This window comes from Crocuta crocuta, unplaced genomic scaffold, assembly GCF_008692635.1.
Source record: "Crocuta crocuta isolate KB4526 unplaced genomic scaffold, BGI_CrCroc_1.0 scaffold95, whole genome shotgun sequence".
Taxonomy (NCBI): Eukaryota; Metazoa; Chordata; class Mammalia; order Carnivora; family Hyaenidae; genus Crocuta; species Crocuta crocuta.
The window spans coordinates 8,165,959-8,184,136 of record NW_027530971.1 but is presented as its reverse complement, the minus strand read 5'-3'; the positions used below and the strand labels follow the sequence as shown (position 1 = coordinate 8,184,136).

The following is an 18,178-nucleotide window of genomic DNA, read 5'->3' as shown; positions in this document are numbered from 1 at the left end:
TATTCTAGTTATTTTGCAGGCTCTTGCCCCTAAAGGAAAGTTTTGTCAGCACCAGAGTAGCCCAAGGAGGCTGTTCTGGTGATCCACGGACCTCTAATCGGACTCCGGTGTTTATGTACCAGGCTGTGTCGCCCGGGTCCAGTCACTTTTCCTTTCCAGACCTCTGGATCTTCACTTGGAGCATGGGGTGACCCCGACGGGATAAGCGTCCTTAACCTTGTTGGGAATGAGTCCCCCGCCTGGACGTCAGAAGTAAATCCTCCACCCCCTTGAGAGTAGTTGCACTTTTTGTGTCTGTTAATTGAGAAAAATAACCTCATGACAACAGTCTCCTAAGGATTTAATCAGGCTGTTTAAAGCAGTGGCGTGTTTGCTAAATCCCACACCGAGGGCTATTGAAAACCAGTCAGAGTAGGAGATGGAGAGTGTTTGGGGTACACGCCAATTCAAGGATCCCCTGCAGGTGTTTATATGCACACGCCACATATGCCCACCTTAGTGCGGGAAGTGAGGGATTTTGGGGGGGAAAAGACAGTGGCATACTCCACTCGTGCAAAGAAAATGCTAGGGGTTTGGGCTGCCCTGTGGCCCAGCTTCTCACCACACCACCTTTCTTCCCTGCCTTGCGCCCTGCTGTCCTCCTCAGTGCAGGGATCTTGGACACCAGCTGGGGGCCTGCTGGCTGCTGGGAAATGTTTAGGCAGCAGAGGTCCGGGGCTACTTCCTGTGTCCTGTTCAGTGACCTGTGGTCAGGTGGGAATTCAGCCCACTTCCTGTTGTCCTGGGGCACAGCCATCTCATCCCTGACTTTGGCTTTCCGTGTTTGGTTGCCAACCCTTTAGCCACTGGCCTCTTGAGGATTTTAGGCACTACTCTGATGCTTCTGGGGTGAACCTTAATGTTTTATATTGTTCGGGGGTGGGGGGATATGGGAGCAGACCCAAGTTCTTGTGGATTCCCATGCACCTGTCCTCCTCTCTGTCTCCTCCCTGCACATCAGCCTTTATCTGATATTCCATATATTTATAAAGAAATAGTCCATTAGCCTCTGGCTCTAAAAGGTCTGGAGTTCCCGGATGATGAATTTATACTCAAAAGATACTTGATCCAAATGGTCAGTTATAAACGTGGATTCAATTTTAGTGGCAGTTTTAAAAGACTCATGTTAACTAACTCATCACAAGGTGACGGGCTTTGGAAAGGCCTCTGATAACCTGCCATTGAGAACAGGGGCTCTGTGTCAGTTTGCACCCCAGTCTCAGACATACCAGGTGGCTGGAGCGGCTGGGCTGCGAGCAGCTCCACCCTCCCCCCCCGCCCCGNCGCCCCGATTTCATCGGTGTCGCTCTGCGCTCTGCATCTTGTGTCTGAACCTCCCTGAACTACACCTTAGTCCCGTTCCTCTGTGACCCAGGGCAGGCCTTGGCTGGTCCAGTAAAACCTAAACTCTATGCGGTATAGTTTTGCGTGGCCAGAGGAGCAGAACTGTCTTTGGCTGGATGGGAGCCTTCTGAACTGAGCAGCCCCCTGTGTCCCTGACTGTCACTTTTTCTACGGAGGGGTCTGCTAAGGCAGAGTGAGCTCCAGCCTCGGGGTGCCCTTCATCCGGCCAAAGCCAGCCACAGCCTGCCCAGAAAGCACCCTTTTGGCACCTTCAGAAGCAACAGGCAAAATGAATACTGCTTTGTGTCACCTTAACTCCAGCGGGAAAGGGAAACAGACTTTCCATGGGTGGAATTTAAAACGGAGGGGGCGGGACCTCCTCTCTGGGGCCTCTGTGAGCACCTCCGGGTTACAGGGTGGACAGGCACTTTCAGGACAGATGTCAATAAAATAAAGCCAGAAAGGGGCCCCAGCTTGTGTACTAGTTATAGACTGCCCTTAGCCCGGGTTTCTCCACTCTCAGCCCCTCTAATTAGCTACAGTGCTTGTAGGGCACCACGTCAGAGGCTTTTGTGATAAAGGTGCATTCCTTTAATCAAACTCCAGGCTTCATTCAGATATCACCAGGGTTTCTGCTTTTTCTGTTCCATATACCACATCACATTTAGTGCAAAACATATTTTCTTTTTTTCTCCATTGTTATTTTCTCTTTATTTCCTCTCCTGGCTTTATTCAAGTAGCTTTATTTTATTGACATCTTTATTTATTTTATTTTATTGTCACATAAAAGTTGTACACATTTAAGGGGTACAGGTGTGATGATTTGCTCTACCTGTACATTGAGAAATGACGACTGTAATCAAGCTGATTATTCATCACCTCATGTAGTTATTTTACTTTTGTGGGAAGAACACTCAAAATGTGCTCTCTCAGCAAATTTCAAGTGTATGATACACAATCGTTAATTACAATCACCACACGGGGTGCGAGATCCCCAGAACATGTTCATTTTGCAACTGAAAGTCTGTACCCTTTTGCTTGCATGTTTCTATATCCTCCACCCCGGGTCTCTGGCACCCCTATTCTACTCTCTGCTTCTGTGAATTAGGCTTTTTTAGATTCCACATTATAAGTGAGATCATCCAGCATTTGTCTTTATGTGTCTGCCCTGTTTCACTTAGTGTAATGAGCTCTGGGCTCATCATGTTGTCACAAACGGCAGTCTCCTTTATTAATGGCCTAATAATATTCCATGGGGGGTGTGTGTGTGTGTGTGTGCGCGCGCGCGCGCACGCGCATGTGCGCACGCACTTGTTTTCTCTATTCATCTATCAAAATGCACTCAGGTTGTTTCTGTGTCTTGGCTCTTGAGATGTGAGATGTGTTTTCGATTTAAAAACCTTAATTTTTTTCTTGTAGATAGAAGGAGGGAGAAAAGATCCTCTGGACTTCTGGAAGGACAGATTGTGTGCGTGTGTTTGTGTGTGTGTGTGTGTGTGTGTGTTAAATAAAAAGAAAATTACATGTTAGGAATCAAGTCACTGAAGAGTTCATGAACCAGAGAGGGTTACCCCTCCCAGCGAACAGAGGAGATTGAACACACAGAGTTTTTTCCACTTCTGTCTCTCACAAATCAAGTATCCGTTGTTGCCCAGAGCAGTTTAGTGAGGATTCCTCTGTCCAGGAGCTCCCCTCCCTCTCTTGAAGCCTATTTGCTAAATCAGCAGTGACAGGTCCAGATAAGGCAAGCCATATTTGCAATTATGTTGAAATGTTTGATTTTTAAAAAATCTATCTCGAATGCACAGGAGCCAAACTAATAATAATAATAATATAAAAAAGTAGACCTTTCAAAGGTTTTCAGCCAAAAAGTTTTGGTAAATTAGCCAAGGAAGCCACAGACCAGGGATGCTGCACTGGGCTCTGCTGCACGCTTGCTGTGTGACCTTGGGTTAGTCACCAGCTCTCTGTGTGTTCTAGGATGTATGGGTCAGGGGCTGCCCAAGGTTTCTTCCAGCTCAGACAGTCTGTGATTTGCTCAGTATTGTGCTACATAGAAGGCATTTAGAGTGTCTAATCTGGTGTTTTCTTGTTCTTTTGGAATTGATTTCATTTAAGGCAAAATTAAGGAAGTTGGCCAAAGATGGGGAGATGAGAATCTTGGCGTTCTTGTGTAGCCTCCTACTAAATCAGGAAATTGATGGGTTACACACTGTACTGATGAGAACTTGACTGCCCAAGAACACCAACTCTGGTGCTGTTCCCAAGCAAATAAGGAAACGGCAGGAGGATTGTGGCATGCGCGACAGTGGCCCTGGGAACGCTCAAAATCACATCCGCTTACTCGTTTGCCCTCCAAGTCCCTAATTCTGCAGAACACGAGGTGTCCAGTGCTACTGGGATGTGAGTGTCTCATCTCAATAAAAATTAAATGGCTTCATTACAATCTCAGCACCCCTCCCCCCCTGCCCGGGTACATCCAAGGGGCATATTAGAATTTGAAGTGTTCCAGAAGTTAAAAACAGTGGCCGGCCCTTTCATCTAATTAGAGTTCTCACATGCTCCCTTCCTTTGCAGAATAACCTGCAAAGAGTCCGTTCGTGTTAATATAAGCCCGTTCTAAATGACACGTTTGTCATTTCCCCGTCGTACACGGTTAGCTGAAGCCACGATCAATTATTACCGCTTCCAACTTTGTATCTGAAATGCAACTGCTGTTGTTACCGTATTCCAGGTTGGAAACGGTGGGTGACATGTTCACGGGCACGCACGGACTTCCCCCTGGCCCCGTTCTCTTTCTTGGGTCCTGGGGGGCTTGCCAGCAATGACATGGTGAAAGCTCACTATTAATAAACTCTTTATTGAATAGATGTTTGCTTGGCTGACACCACAGTGTGATGCAGTCCCTTGAGAGGGTCCATTTCTTTAATTTAATCTTACTTATTTGTATGGCCCAAGCTGATCCTGAAGGTTTTAGAAGATGACAGTGCCTGTGTCGGACGAAATCCTCTTTCGCTGGTCATTTCCTGTGCCAACAGACAGAGCATTTTGTAGGCTGGATGAGAATGCCCTTATTTTTTAGGAATTGATATTATTATAGCAGAAGGTTCCCGCCTCCCAGACTTGAAGCTGGACGTGAAAGATACAGAATTAGTCCAGCGCTAGCTTCTTGTTTCCCTGTCCCCTCCCTTTCCCGACAGACCCGGTGTTGTTTATTACCTGCCATAGATTCATCGTTTGGATGGGACTGCGAAGATGAGTACGATCTTTTAACCCCCGACTAATTGGATTGTGTGTGTGTTGTCGCTTCCCACCTCTGCCACACGGCACACAGCCTGTACGTACCTGTCAAGTGCACGCAGCCCCTCACACGCCTGTCTGCTCATGCGCCCGGCACATATGCATCTCCTCCAAGTCATAATCCTCCCCACCCCCCCGCCTTGCAGAGGGCTCTGCGCCGCCGAAGCAGGTGTCCATGGGGGCTTAGGCTCCAACTGGCTTCCCAGCAAGGTTCTTTTGTGGCCTGGAAGGGCAGCGTGTGGTGTCTGCTGCTCAGGGACCCCAACACGTGCCCAGCAAGGACCAGAGAATTTGATTAGAAAGAATGACATTTAATGGCTGGAGGTGGTTGGAGGCTGAAATACAAATCTTTCGAAACCTATTCTTTTTTCTTCCTTTTTAAAAAAAAAATTTTTTTAAACCCCAAGCAAGAACTTGATGTTAACATGGAGCTCACATGAACTTCTAATTGTGCCCCAGGGTGGGGGCTGCTTTTGAAAGATTCCTGTGCTGCAGACATTTCGTTTTACTTTTACAGCCTGGCAGGTGGCGAAGGGTGCCGAGAACAAGAATCAGACCATTTGTTTCCTGTGCTCTCCCGGCGTCGGCTGCAGGAGGCAGCACCGTGGAGGCAGCACCGTGGGGCCAGCACACTTGTACTTGAACTTTGCTTTGCGGGAACCCGACTGGGAAGAGAGGAGGCGAGTGCCTCTGGGTGCCAGGTGCTTCCTCCTTCCCAGGGGAGGCTGGGAGGCCAGGACAGTTGTGCTGCAGGAGGAGAAATTACTATCCCAGGGTCACCATTGGGGTTAGGAGCTCTGGCTCCTGCCTCAGGCTACCTGCCTGCCAGAACCTAGCCCTGATGCAGCCCACCTCCTGGAGACAATGCAGGCCCCCTCCTGGGAGGCAAGCAGCCTCCTTGACTTTGTGCCTGACTTTCGGGGGCCTTCTTGGCACCATCCAAAGACTTGATTTTATTAAGTGGGGAGTCTGATGCCTATGCATCAAAGGCAGGCAGCATGTTTCAGCCCAGCCCGTCTTTGTGGGGGCCACGTGGCCATACATGTTCTGAGCAGCACTTAGCACACCCAGACCTACGGCTGGTACTTGCAATTCAGAGATGAACAGCACTTGGCCCCTGCCTTTGGGAAGCCATGGGGGCAGGGGGGCATGGACCCCCCCACGGCCACAGGTCACCAAGGGTTTCAAGCGCTGTGACATCCACAGGCCTCTACATCCCTGGAATGCTCTCTCCCTCTCCATTCCCTTATCTGCTGTAATTTCAGCCAGCGCACTGGTCACTACTAGAAGGACATTTCACCATGTCTGTTTGTCGTGTGCCTCCCCCACTACAAGTAAGCTCTGTGGAAAAGCAAGATTTGGTCTGCATTGCTCCCTCACATACCCCAGCACCTCCACAAGACCTGGTCAATGCAGTAGGTGCTTTCATAGATAAATATTTGCCTAATGAATGCAACGGTCTTGCTCCCAATGCAGTGCTGGCGAGTTCAGAAGCTCTGATGTATCCTTTATCACAAAGCTGTTTGTCTGTGAGCAGATCATATGACGTGTCTGGATTCCTCAGTCTTTGGAGCTGTGAAATGGGCATAGCCATCTCCAGCTTGCCTTTCCAAGGATGAGTATGGAATCGTATGGCTTAATAGGAAACCCTATACGACTACTTTAGTGAAAGACCTTTATTTATTTATTTACTTAGTTTTCATTTTAGAGAGAGAGAGATTGCAAGCAGGGGAGTGGGGCAGAGGGAGAGAGACAGACAGAGAGAGAGAGAATCTTAAGCAGGCTCCACACTAACTGTGGGATCCCACACAACTGTGGGATCATGACCTGAGCCAAAATCAAGAGTCGGACGCTCAACCAGCTAACCCACTGAGGCACTCGGAAAAGGCCTTGAAAAAAAGTGGCCCGTGCTTAAGCGGACAAGAGCATTTCCCATCGTCTGTGGCCCAGTCTGCCCTACGAGACCTCTTCAGTTAGTTCATTTGTTGCTTTGCTCTTGATTTTAAACCCACATTCCCAGAAGTGGAGTATTTCTGCAGCTCGGGTCTATGATCCCAAAATAGAATCATTAATGCATTCAGAAGCAATCAGTGAACCAATTTTGGGTGGGATAGATCTTCCTGCTTTTTATTTAAAAACAACAACAAACAAACCAAAACAAAACCCATCACTGCTCAGGTTTCACGAAGCCCCAGGGTTTCAGGTGAAGGCCAAGTTCCTGCCAGGCACACATAGGCTTCAGCCCTGCTTTATTCTCCACCAAGAATGCACAAGTGAATTTATTTTTTTCTTCTTTTCCACTCCCAGCTCCTTTATGTCCTTACCCCTTTGAGAATTTGTGTTCCTTCTGCTAAATTGGCTGTGGTTTTGCTTCAGCTGGCAGCCTGTTCCATAGTTATTTTTCCTTTCTACCTGCGTTTTTGTAATATCAGCATCCCCTCAACTCAGGATGCAAAGGAAATATTTCAGCCTCCCATAAACAAGTCCCGAGATGTCTTCCTCACCAGATTCTGAAGTGACAGGTTACAGGGAAGAACATAGTAGATTCACATCTAAAAGGTCGTTTCCAAATACCTTGGAAGCAGTGATCAGACATGCAGCTTGCCTGAGAATTAACAAGCTCCCTAGGCAAGTCTTCATCACACTGAGGTTCGAAAAGCACCACCTTCTTTTGGGATCTGCCCCACCCCCAACACTTTTCCACATAAAGACTTGACCCGAGAGATGGACCCACCCTGTCCATATCCTAAGCTGCTTTGGAGCCTGATTCCAGATGTGCAAGGTCAGCTGATGAATTGGAAAATCCAGAGAAGAGAGGTCTGTACCCAAGACATTAAAGATGGCTTTTGGAAACGGACCTGGGTTCACCTGACTGTGTTACTTGGCTGTGACCTTGAGCAGCTCCCTGGGGCCTCTCTGTGACACAGACCCCCCTCACCCTTGAACCTGGCTCATAGTTGTCGCAAATGGGTTATTGTTGCTGTCGCCCATCAAGTGTGAAAAATACGGTCATGGGGGTCCCACTGCAGGCATTGTAATGAAAAATGTTACCGACTACATCCTCTTGGCTTTGAAAGTCTTCTGTTGTGCTTGCTTCATCTAAAACAAAACAAAACAAAATAGAAAATAGTGCCTTTGGAAGAAAATACTGGGGCTCAGAGCCCTCTTGGTACATCAGGTGCATTGTAGCTGTTTGAGTCATTTAATAAACACAGGTCAATATTCCCATATAGGCAGTTTCTTTAAAAGTGTAATTGCTGCTATCTGGATTTTGGCGTCTGCATTTTTGTTTGACAGCAGTAGTAAGGCCCGGGGATTGGATGGAATCGTATGTCCCAACCTCCCTTAAAAGCATGGGGCAGTGGGGCAGATGCATGACCCAGAGGCCAGTGTGTGACCGTGTGGCTCCCAGGTCAGCGGCATCTGCATCCTAGTTCCCCAGTCTCTTTCCCTGATGAGATCCCCGGGGGCCCCGATGAGGACGGAGAGACGGTGGCTGTTTCTCCAGAACCCATTAGAGCAATTAATGCAGGTTGAAAGTGGTGATTTGACAGTATGGGCAGCTGTACTTTAAAAAAAACAACAACCCTGGAATGTATTTGAACCACATCTGAATTGGTGTTTGAGGCTACATTCAGAGGCTTCTGACCAAGGGAAGAGGAGGAGAGGGGAGGGGGAGGGGAGAGAAGGAAAGAGTCTAGCTTTCAGCGCACCTGGGTGGCTCAGTTGGTTAAGTGTCCGACTTCGGCTTAGGTCATGATCTCGCGGTTCGTGGGTTCGAGCCCTGTGTCGGGCTCTTTGCTGACTGTCAGCTCAGAGCCTGGAGCCTGTTTCAGTCTGTGTCTCCCTCTCTCTCTGACCCTCCCCTGCTCACACTGTCTCTCTCTCTCTCTCAGAAATAAATAAAACATTTAAAAAAGTCCAGCTTTCAGAAGTTACCCTTCCATGCAGGGGGGAAGCTGCTGGCAGAGGTCTGGGGAGAGGTGTTCCTGCCTGTATTTCCGTCCTGCTGGCCAGTGGAGGATGTGGTGTCCTGCAGTGTGTCTGGGCCCAGGGTGACCTCATCCCTGCTGCATCTGTCTCCTGCAGCCTCCTCTTTCTCCTGGGGGAGGGAGGCAAGCCTATCCCAGGTTTTCCCAAAGTCTCTTAAGCCCTCTCCTCCTTCCACGAGCCTTTTGGGTCCCGAGGTTTTAAATCAAGATGTTCAAGTTGCCCTCAGAACCTTTCCTCTCTTCCCGCAAATCCCTTCCTCTCTTCTGTGTTGTCTCTTGACACAGAATCTGGGCCTCCTTTTGCTGTCTTTATCTTTTTTTTTCTTTATGTTTTCAGCCCTTGCCCAGTATCAGGAATAGCATTTGCTTGCCGTGGAAGTCCTGGTCGTTTCCGCGCCCTCTGACGGCACCTCCTCCTCTTGCCCACAAGCCGTGGGCATTTCCCAAGGTGGGAGCCTTGACCTGCTCCCCTTCCCTGCAGTCTCCCCGTTGAGGCTCGGCCCAGCCCCGGCCAAGTTAGAGCCTCCAGGCCTGGTGCCTCCCCTGCCCAGCTCAGACCACGCTGCTGCTGCGGCCTCCTTGCCCTCTGTCTGTCTCCCGTCCTGCTCATCGGCCCACTAGTCCATTCAGCGTCCTGGCGGCAGGGCACCCTGTCTGAATCTGTACCCGATCGAGCTTTGCGCCGCCTGGCGCCTTGCGGGAGCTGCAGTCCTGCTGATGGTCAGGCTGCCCACGACGGGATCCCTTTACCTGCACAGAGTCCTTTTCCCCGGCCGTTCCCTGAGTGCAGTCCACACTTGGCCAGACAGGCAGCCCGCCCTCCGCCGAGACAAGGCATCGTTTCCCTGCACCCGTTGACGCCCACGGCCGCCGTGGGGCCGGCCCCGGTGCGTGCTCGCAGCAGACCTGCCCGCCACCCTCAGCTACCCCGTCTGCGGAATCCTGCTCTTCCCCGAAGCTCCTTCAGCGTACTGACCTGCTTCACTCGTTGTGACACAGATTATTCACTTCCTGGTGTTTCCTTCAATTGCTCTGCGGCCGGTACTGATAACTTCTGTACCGAGTTATAACTCAGACAGCGTTCTCAGTACTTCCTTCTGTGGATGGACTCGCTTGAACCCCAGGACACGGCCCCATCAAGTTCAAAGTAGGTACCACTTTTGCTGCTTTGTTGTGCAGAAACCTGCAGAGTCTGTCACTTGCCTGTAAAGGGAAATGGAAAGGCCAGGACTTCAAAGCAGGTTTTGTTGACTTGAGGGGAATGTGCCTGTCACTCCCACTGCCTGAGAGAGGCGGCATCCCATGATGCTTGAGGCTGGGCTCTGGAGCCCGATGCTCTGGGTTCAAACCCGGGTTCTGCCCCTTTGTACATGTGGGGCCTCCAACAAACGACTTTTTCTTTTAAAAAAAAAAAAAATGTTTATTGTCAAGTTAGCTAATGTAGCCTGGGCTTGAGGAGTAGGTTCCTGTGATTCAGCACTTACATACAACACCCAGGGCTCATCCTAACAGGTGGCCCCCTCACTGATTCTCTAATTCCTCTTCGATAAGTTGTAATGGGAATCACGGGAATGATAGTCAAGCGGCAGGCAAGTTACGTAACTTCCCTGTTCAATGTCCTCACATCTAAAAGGGGGATGCTAATGGTCATATGGGTCACGAACATGTTAAAGCACCGGATGTATCTATTAACTTGAACAATGAACAATTACCTGCTATGTTCCCACCACTATGTTGGGTTTTTTTTTTCCCTACCAGATAAGACTCTTCCTGGTATAAAACACACAGCACACAGATGCTTACAAGCTTATGATACTGGGCACACTAATAAAAACGGCCCCCGTGGGCGTTCTTCTCTGTGCCCCCGGACTTTATGCAAATCTCCCCACCAGCTCTCCAGCACAGCCCGCAGGGACAGGGAACAGCTTCGGGAGGAGGAAGTGCTCAGTCTCCAGTACTAGGATTTGAACTCAGGTCTTCTTGCCTCCAAAGTGCATGCTCGTTGCCACCTTCTGGTCACGTACAGCCTAGCACAGCGCTGGCCACAGCTGTGTCTCACTAAATGTACATTTCTTCTCTGATTTTTTTTCTTTACTGCGATGACGTTGTAGATGACGTTGTAACCATTTGATTAGAAAACTACGAGTAACCAGACCGCCCAGCCCCTGACTGCCCTGCCCTAGGCGAGGTCTGTGTGTCTTAGTGACTAGACTTTAGATTCAGGAGCAGCACTGGGCACTCTTTGCCTTTTTTTCCCCCCTCTCTTTTATCTCTCTCGCCAGGTCCTGACCTTTGTCAGGATTTTATTTTGTGCCTTGTCTGTGGAAATTCCATGAATAGATTAACTGTGACTTCCACTCAACCCCCATTAGGATAAACCTGTAACTTAGGAAATCAGCTCATTGATTGGCAAAGTCTCTGAATCTGTCTCGGCCGTCTGCTGTGTAGAACATGCCCACAGAGTCTCCTGGGGCTTGTGGCCATCTACCCCGTCACAGACGGGACAAAGAAAGGGCCAGTTTGGTTGGTTCACAGGAAAGAGGAGGAGTAGAGGAGTCTGCCTGGGCTTTTAAAATAAGATGTGGGTGTGGGCATGTATATTAATGACCTGAGAGATATGGGTTCAATTTAGAGAACTCAAAAACTCCAGGAAAACACAAAGGAAAAAAACAAACAAAAATTGTCAATAACCCGCTCCACCCAGAAATAATCACTATTGACAATTTCTTTTAACGTTTTATTTCTTTTCAAGAGACAGAGTGTGAGCGGGGGAGGGGCAGAGATAGATGGAGACACAGAATCCGAAGCAGGTTCCAGGCTCTGAGCTGTCAGCACAGAGCCTGATGCGGGGCCTAAACTCATGAACCATGAGATCATGACCTGAGCCGAAGTCGGATGCTTAACTGAGTCACCCAGGCACCCCCTTATTGACAATTTGATTGCTGTCTTTCCCGTCCCCTTTGTGCCTATCTGTGTAAATTCGTACTGGAAATTTTCTACAAAACTGCCATTCTGAACATAGTTTTTGAGTCTGTTTCAACAGTGTATCATGACTATTTTCCTACCCTGAGAAATGTTTCTAGAACATGATTTTTAATGACTTCATGATACATCATAGCAAAGAGATGCATGATTTATTTAACTAATTTCTTATTGTTGGACAGTTTTTTTTTTTAATGTTTTTTATTTATTTCTAGGAGAGAGAGAGAGAGACAGCGTGAGCAGGGGAGGGTCAGAGAGAGAGGGAGTCACAGACTGAAACAGGCTCCAGGCTCTGAGCTGGCAGTCAGCACAGAGCCCGACGCGGGGCTCAAACCCACGAACCGCGAGATCGTGACCTAAGCGAAAGTCGGACGCTTAACCGACTAAGCCACCCAGGCGCCCCTGGACAGTTTGTTTTTTAAACGTTATCCATATTGCTGCTTTAGACAATGTGTCCTTGCACATTAATCTGTAAGCATGTCTCTGAAAATGCCCTGGCCTGTCTTTCTAGAGGTGGCATTGGCTCAGGGCAGAGGCAGATTTTTAAGACTTTGGTAACTGTTGCCAGATTGTTCTTGGGGAAGAGTTTGTTATTTTACAGTCCCATCCTTTGGCATTTTACAATACCAACCTTAGCATATAGGATATGCTTCATTTTTCTGCCAACCCTGGATATTCTGTTTCTTTTCCATTTTTGCCAATCTGATAGACAAAAAAGTATCCTATTTTAATTTGTATAAGTAGCAAAGTTGGAACTTCCTAGCATGTTTATTATTTGTATAGCTGTGTAGACTCATACGTGATACATTATAAATAGCATATAGCATAATGTTATGTACATATAATGCATAATACGTTATATATGTAAGTGACGTATGTACATTTGCTTTTTCGGTGTATACCTTGTTGATTTCCTATGTCCATTTAATCACATTTCTGCATCTTCTGTTCTGTCTTTTTCTTTAAGAGATGGCTGTTAGGAGTAGCTGCTAGGTAGCTGATTGATTCATCCACCTTGACTTCAGAGTTTTCAGTCTGAGGCTGAATTAAATTGGAAGCTTGTCCCGTTGATGGGATGCACAGAAAGTGATGAGGGATAGGAATGTTAAGTGTCCTCAAGTAGCATACATCCCATCCATGTATCCACTCATGGACCAAGAAAATATGGATACATAATCAGGTTTCTCTGATGGATGGATGTGCCAGACCACAGTAACTCCATTGGAAGCCCATCGAGGCTCATCTTGCGCGATTATGTTTATGACTCCTAGAATCTTGTTAGTTCTTCCCAAAAGAAAAAAAAAAGGAGAAGAATTAAGAGACCAAATTTAAAAGAACATTTGTAAAGCAATTTACTTAAATTATAAGAGACTGAAAGCCAGGCTTAGTGGATAATTGAAGAATTGCATTAAAAAGGAATCAATATCTTTCTGGAATCTGCTGTGTCCTTATCTTCCGAGTTGTTTTGCAAGGGGACAGCCACTCTGTCACCGTCTTGCAAATTTCTCATAGCACTACCCCAGGGACAACATTTTCTCTCTCTCTCTTTGATCCTTCACGTTTATTTCTTTTCACACAGCCTTGACTCACGGAAACATTTCGGAGCAAAGATTCTGGAAATCAGGGCCATTAAGACGTCAGGTCCTGTTCCAGCCTCTGCAATCTTGGTGTTCCCAGGTCTGGAGCGAAGGTTTCCTTCCTCATACAGAACCTTCGGAGAAGATCAAATTCATAAAGAAAAGAAAGTGGAGGAAATGAGCAGCTGATTTATTGAAATCTACTTTGTAAGGCCCCAATTCAAGGCAAATTGAAATGTTAAAAAAAAAAAAAAAACCTGGAAAGGGGAGAAGAAGATGCCGATTACCCCACCCTCCCAACCAGTCATCATTTCTCTGCCCTCTCCCCTCCCTGGCCTTTATTTCTGTACATTCACATGCCTCGATGGTTGGATCACCTGCTTCCGTTTATTCTTGCTTCATGCATATGTTGCTGGGTTGTTTCACGATCCTTATGTTGAGCTCTATCTCAGGGAAGGGGTCTTGGATGGGTTCCCACAGCCGCTCCGCCGTCCAGATTGACTTCCCCCAGGATGGACAAAGAGGTGAGGTAGCCACAAAGAGTCAGAGCAGGTGAGCCTCATGGCGGCAAGCTTTGCCCCAGATCCTGGCCTCCTGCTGGGTGCGCAGCAGTCAGGGACCCCGAAACGAAGCCCCAGTTCTCTGAGCGATAGTGAGTCCCCAGCATACCACTGCCCGCGCATGTCAACATTCCAGAAGAGCATAAACTACCACTTTCGGGGCTTTTATTTAAGGGAATGTTTTTAAATGACACGATTCGTAGACCAAAGTTAGCAGCAGCAAAGTATTTCTGGGGAATTGAGGGAGAGAATAGAATGAGAAAGCAGAGTTATTGCCCAGGCATCTGTGAAAAGTTTCCCTGCTTCCAACTCTGTGTATAAGGTGTCTCTGATCCTTGAGATGTACTTCAGCATTCATTCGTCTGCTTGGCAGTTGTTTTATTGAGCTCTTCCTGTATTATTGGGGTGGTTTGACATCCTCTTTCAACTCTACATATCCTACTTACTTTCTTGTTAATATATTTGTAATGAATATTTTTTCCTACTTCAGAAATAATCGAGTGACTTAACCTAAAAAGTACATCATGAAAAAGGCAGAGAGATCAGTAACCATATTGGAAAGTGTGTGTGTGTAAGTGTTGCCTTTAATAGGAATAGTATTCATATTTAAATGAACGTGTGAGCTTCCTAGCAACCAAAGCAAAAAGGGAAATCCATGCATTGTTTAGATTCCACTAGAGAACTCATAGTATTTCAAGAGAAGTAAAACTCTTCCTTGACATCAATTTTAAAACAAAGGCAATTAGGGGCGCCTGGGTGGCTCAGCCAGTTAACCGTCTGACCTCGGCTCAGGTCATGATCTCACGGTTCGTGGGTTCGAGCCCTGAGTAGTCTGGCTCTGTGCTGACAGCTAGCTCAGAGCTTGGAGCCTGCTTCAGATTTTGTATCTCCCTCCTCTCTGACCCTCCCTGCTCACACTATCTCTCTCTCTCTCTCTCTCTCTCTCTCAGAAATAAATAAAAACATTTAAAACATTTTAAAACAAAGGCAATTAAAGGAAAATAAAGGAAGGCAATCCATTTCAGGAGGAGGGCAATTTCAATTATATTTCTTCATTGTCTCTCATTTATTTTTATTTTTAAATTTTTGTTAATCTTTATTTTTAAGAGAGAGAGAGCAGGGGAGGGGCAGAGAGAGAGGGAGACACAGAATCTGAAACAGGCTCCAGGCTCTGAGCTAGCTGTCAGCACAGAGCCCGAGACTGGGCTTGAACTCACGAACTGTGAGATCATGACCTGAGCCGAAGTCGGATGCTTAACCGACTGAGCTATCCAGGCGCCCCCGCTTCGTGGTCTCTCGTTTTATGTGGAATCACCCACGAGGTCTTGTCTTTCATTTATCGACACATCTGTGACCCAACAGAAGAATCCCCTGACTCTGTATCTACTGAGAAGGATACAAATAAACTAATCACCGTAAGTGTGTTGAGATCTGCGGTTTGAGGGATGGGGAGCAGCAGTGCGAATAACTTGGAGTCTTTGCCCCCGAAAGCAAGGCGAGTGGCAGGGACGGGAGATGAGGGTGGCCGGGCCTAAGGGCCAGCCGCACCGGCCTGAGACATACAGCGAGGAGTTTGCATTTTACATCAGAGACGGGGCGGGGTGGGGAGGAGGGCTTGGGCAGGGAGTGGATGGGGTCCACTTGCCTATTAACAGGATGTCCTGGTTGTGCAGCAGAGACTGATTTTAGAGGCTGGGAGGCTTTTGCGGTTAGTGAGCCCTGTAAGAGGTCATTACCACAGATACAGATGTGGTCCCAAGGAAAGGAGGGCTGAAGACAGGGCCAAGTGAGGGCTTTACTTTCTCACGACCTTAGACCACGCCCCTGGGGCAGAGTCCACACCATCCATCTGTCCTCCCTCAAAGTGGGGCTGAATAGGCAGGGTCTTTCTAGCCCCTCTGGCCGCACCCGGCCCCAGCTCAGGGTTCAAGAGTCCAGGGGCTCTCACTTGTTCACAGCCTGCAAGTCCCGCGTCCCCTCTTCAGACCCTCTCCTCGTCTGTCTGGTGAGGCCAAGGCAGAGGGTCCGCCTCACGCCTCTGAACCCCCTCGCACTGCTGGAGAGAGAGCCACGAGTTTGGAGAGTCCAAGATTCAAATCCCAGCCCTGCCTCTTATCTTCTTTGTGATGTTGCATGAGACACGCCCCCACCTAGAGTCTCTTTCCTCATCCGTGCAATGGGAAGAATAAAATGTGTGGCCATCCCCGTGATTTGGCTGTCACCAAGGGTATCAGCCACGTTTGCTGGGCACCTGCTTGCGCCACATTGAATGCCACATGCTCTGTGCATGTGGTCTTGTCAGCCCTCATTTTGTCCCCACAGCAACTCCGTAAGGGGAGGCAGTAGTAGCCCCGTTCAACAGGTGACAAAGCTGAAGCCCGAGGGCTTAAGTAAACTGTCTAAAGTCTCAGAGCCAGCATGAGATAGAAGTTTATTGGGAATGGCTTCCTAGTGAGTTTACCTTTCACTGAAAAAAACTTGGGGGTAGGGGATCCTCACCTTAAGATACGTTTTGATGTCGGTGCCTTAACGATTCTCTACTTTCCAGATACAGTTGGAAAATAGAGCCAAGGTTTGCCTGAATTGGGAGATTTCTGGAGCCTGTAGAAGAAAGCATACAGGAGGGTGGATCTCTGCACCAGAGTGAGCTCCGCTGTTGGAAAAGACATTGGAAAGCCCACACATCCAGTCCCATCCACAGCCCCTGTGGGCGAGGGATCTCAGGATTCCCATAGGCACCGGTGTCATGGTGCTGCCCCCTGCAGGTGATTGTAGGAACTACAACAGGGAGGGACGCAGTTTCGTATGAACAACCATGCACTGCCCGCTGCCTCAAGAATTCCACTGGTCTCCCATCTAGAGAATTAGACACATGTGTGCTTCAAGAGGCGTGAAAAAGTATGTTATCGCAGCTTTGTTTGCACTGGCAAAAAATGAGAAACAACCTAACCGTCCAGCAATAGAGGAGGGAGAATTCAGTGGTGGTGTGTCTCTGCCAGGGAATGTGCTGTCGTGCGGAAAGAAATGTGCTTAATGTCATTGAACTGGTGAGGAAAGATCCTCAAAGTACATCTTTTTAGCTGGAAAAAACATGCTGGTGAAAATGTTAAGTATGAGTCAATTTACATAAACATCACTCAGTAGTAGTCCTGTGTGTGTCTGTCTGCATGTTTATGAAATGCACAGAACGTTCAGGAAGAAGACACAGTGGTTATCATGGATGGTGGGGTGAGACATCCCCCCTAGAATCCCTACAGTAATCCTGCCAAACCCTTCGCAGCTCTTACCTGTGTTTCGGGCTTCCGACACTTCTGGTGTACAAACAAATTTAAGCTTCAGAACCACCCTGTGATAGAAAAGCTCTCTTAATGGAAACTGGGGCACAGACTGGTAACCTGCCCGAGGTTGCCAGTGGCAGGTGGCAGAGCCAGGAGGGGAATGTCTGTAGCCCGGCCCCGCAGCGGTGGGTCCTAGCCATCCTTTTGCTGGTCTCGTCAGATTCCACATGTGCCGTGCCTGGGGTGCATGTGCTCCCGTGAGCGTGGAGAAGCGTGGGGTGGTGACCTAAGGCCGCCTGAGCCCTGGTCTAGGACACTGATCTTTCTGCGGCCTCATTTGAATGGTTTCCCTGGGGCTGCCTGGCATTTAGAAAGCTCAATAAATACCTTGTTGGAGGAGGTTATAAAGAAAACAGCGTGTGCAGTGTGCCTCAAGGAATGTACCTTGTAGTCAAAGAGAGAGGTGTATGAAGGTGACACAGCATGTGTAGTATACATGGCAACGAACACGTAGAAGTGTGCTGAGCGCTCTTCTTGGAGGATGAGAGTCAGTCGCGACCCAGGAAGCTTCCTGGAGGTGTTGGGAAACAGGCTGAGTGTCAAAGGCAGGGCAGATGTGGAGTGTGGATTAGAGGAAAGAAGGATGTTTCTGAAGGTGAGGGACGTTGTGAGAGGGTGGCTAGGGCTGCCTGTGTATTTGTGTCCGTGTAGATTAGAGCTTCAGAGAATTCTGGGGTTCGTGTTTGGGAGAAGGAGCTTCCTCAGGAAGGAAATTCACATTTAGTACCTACTATGTGCCACACGCTATGTACTACGTATGTCTTCATTCTCTTCTTCAAGTTTTGTTTATTTAAATAATCTCTACACTCAACATGGGGCTTGAACTCATGGCCCCGAGAACAAGAGTCACATGCTCCTCTCAATGAGTCAGCCAGGCACCCCTACATTATCTTAATAATGCTTATAGTAGTTGCATTTTAAACGCAGAAACAGACGGCTCAGCCAGTTAAATAGCTTGATTTCACCTCAGGTCGTGATCTTAGGGTTTGTGGCGTCACGCCCCATGCCGGGCTCTGCACTGACAGTGTAACCTGTTTGAGATCCTC

At 48.1% G+C, this 18,178-nt stretch overlaps 1 protein-coding gene across 1 annotated transcript in view; it reads left to right on the top strand.

The window, feature by feature from the left end:
* WHRN (whirlin) overlaps window positions 1-18,178 on the top strand; it is an 89,781-nt gene that overhangs the window by 774 nt on the left and 70,829 nt on the right. The window lies entirely within an intron of this gene.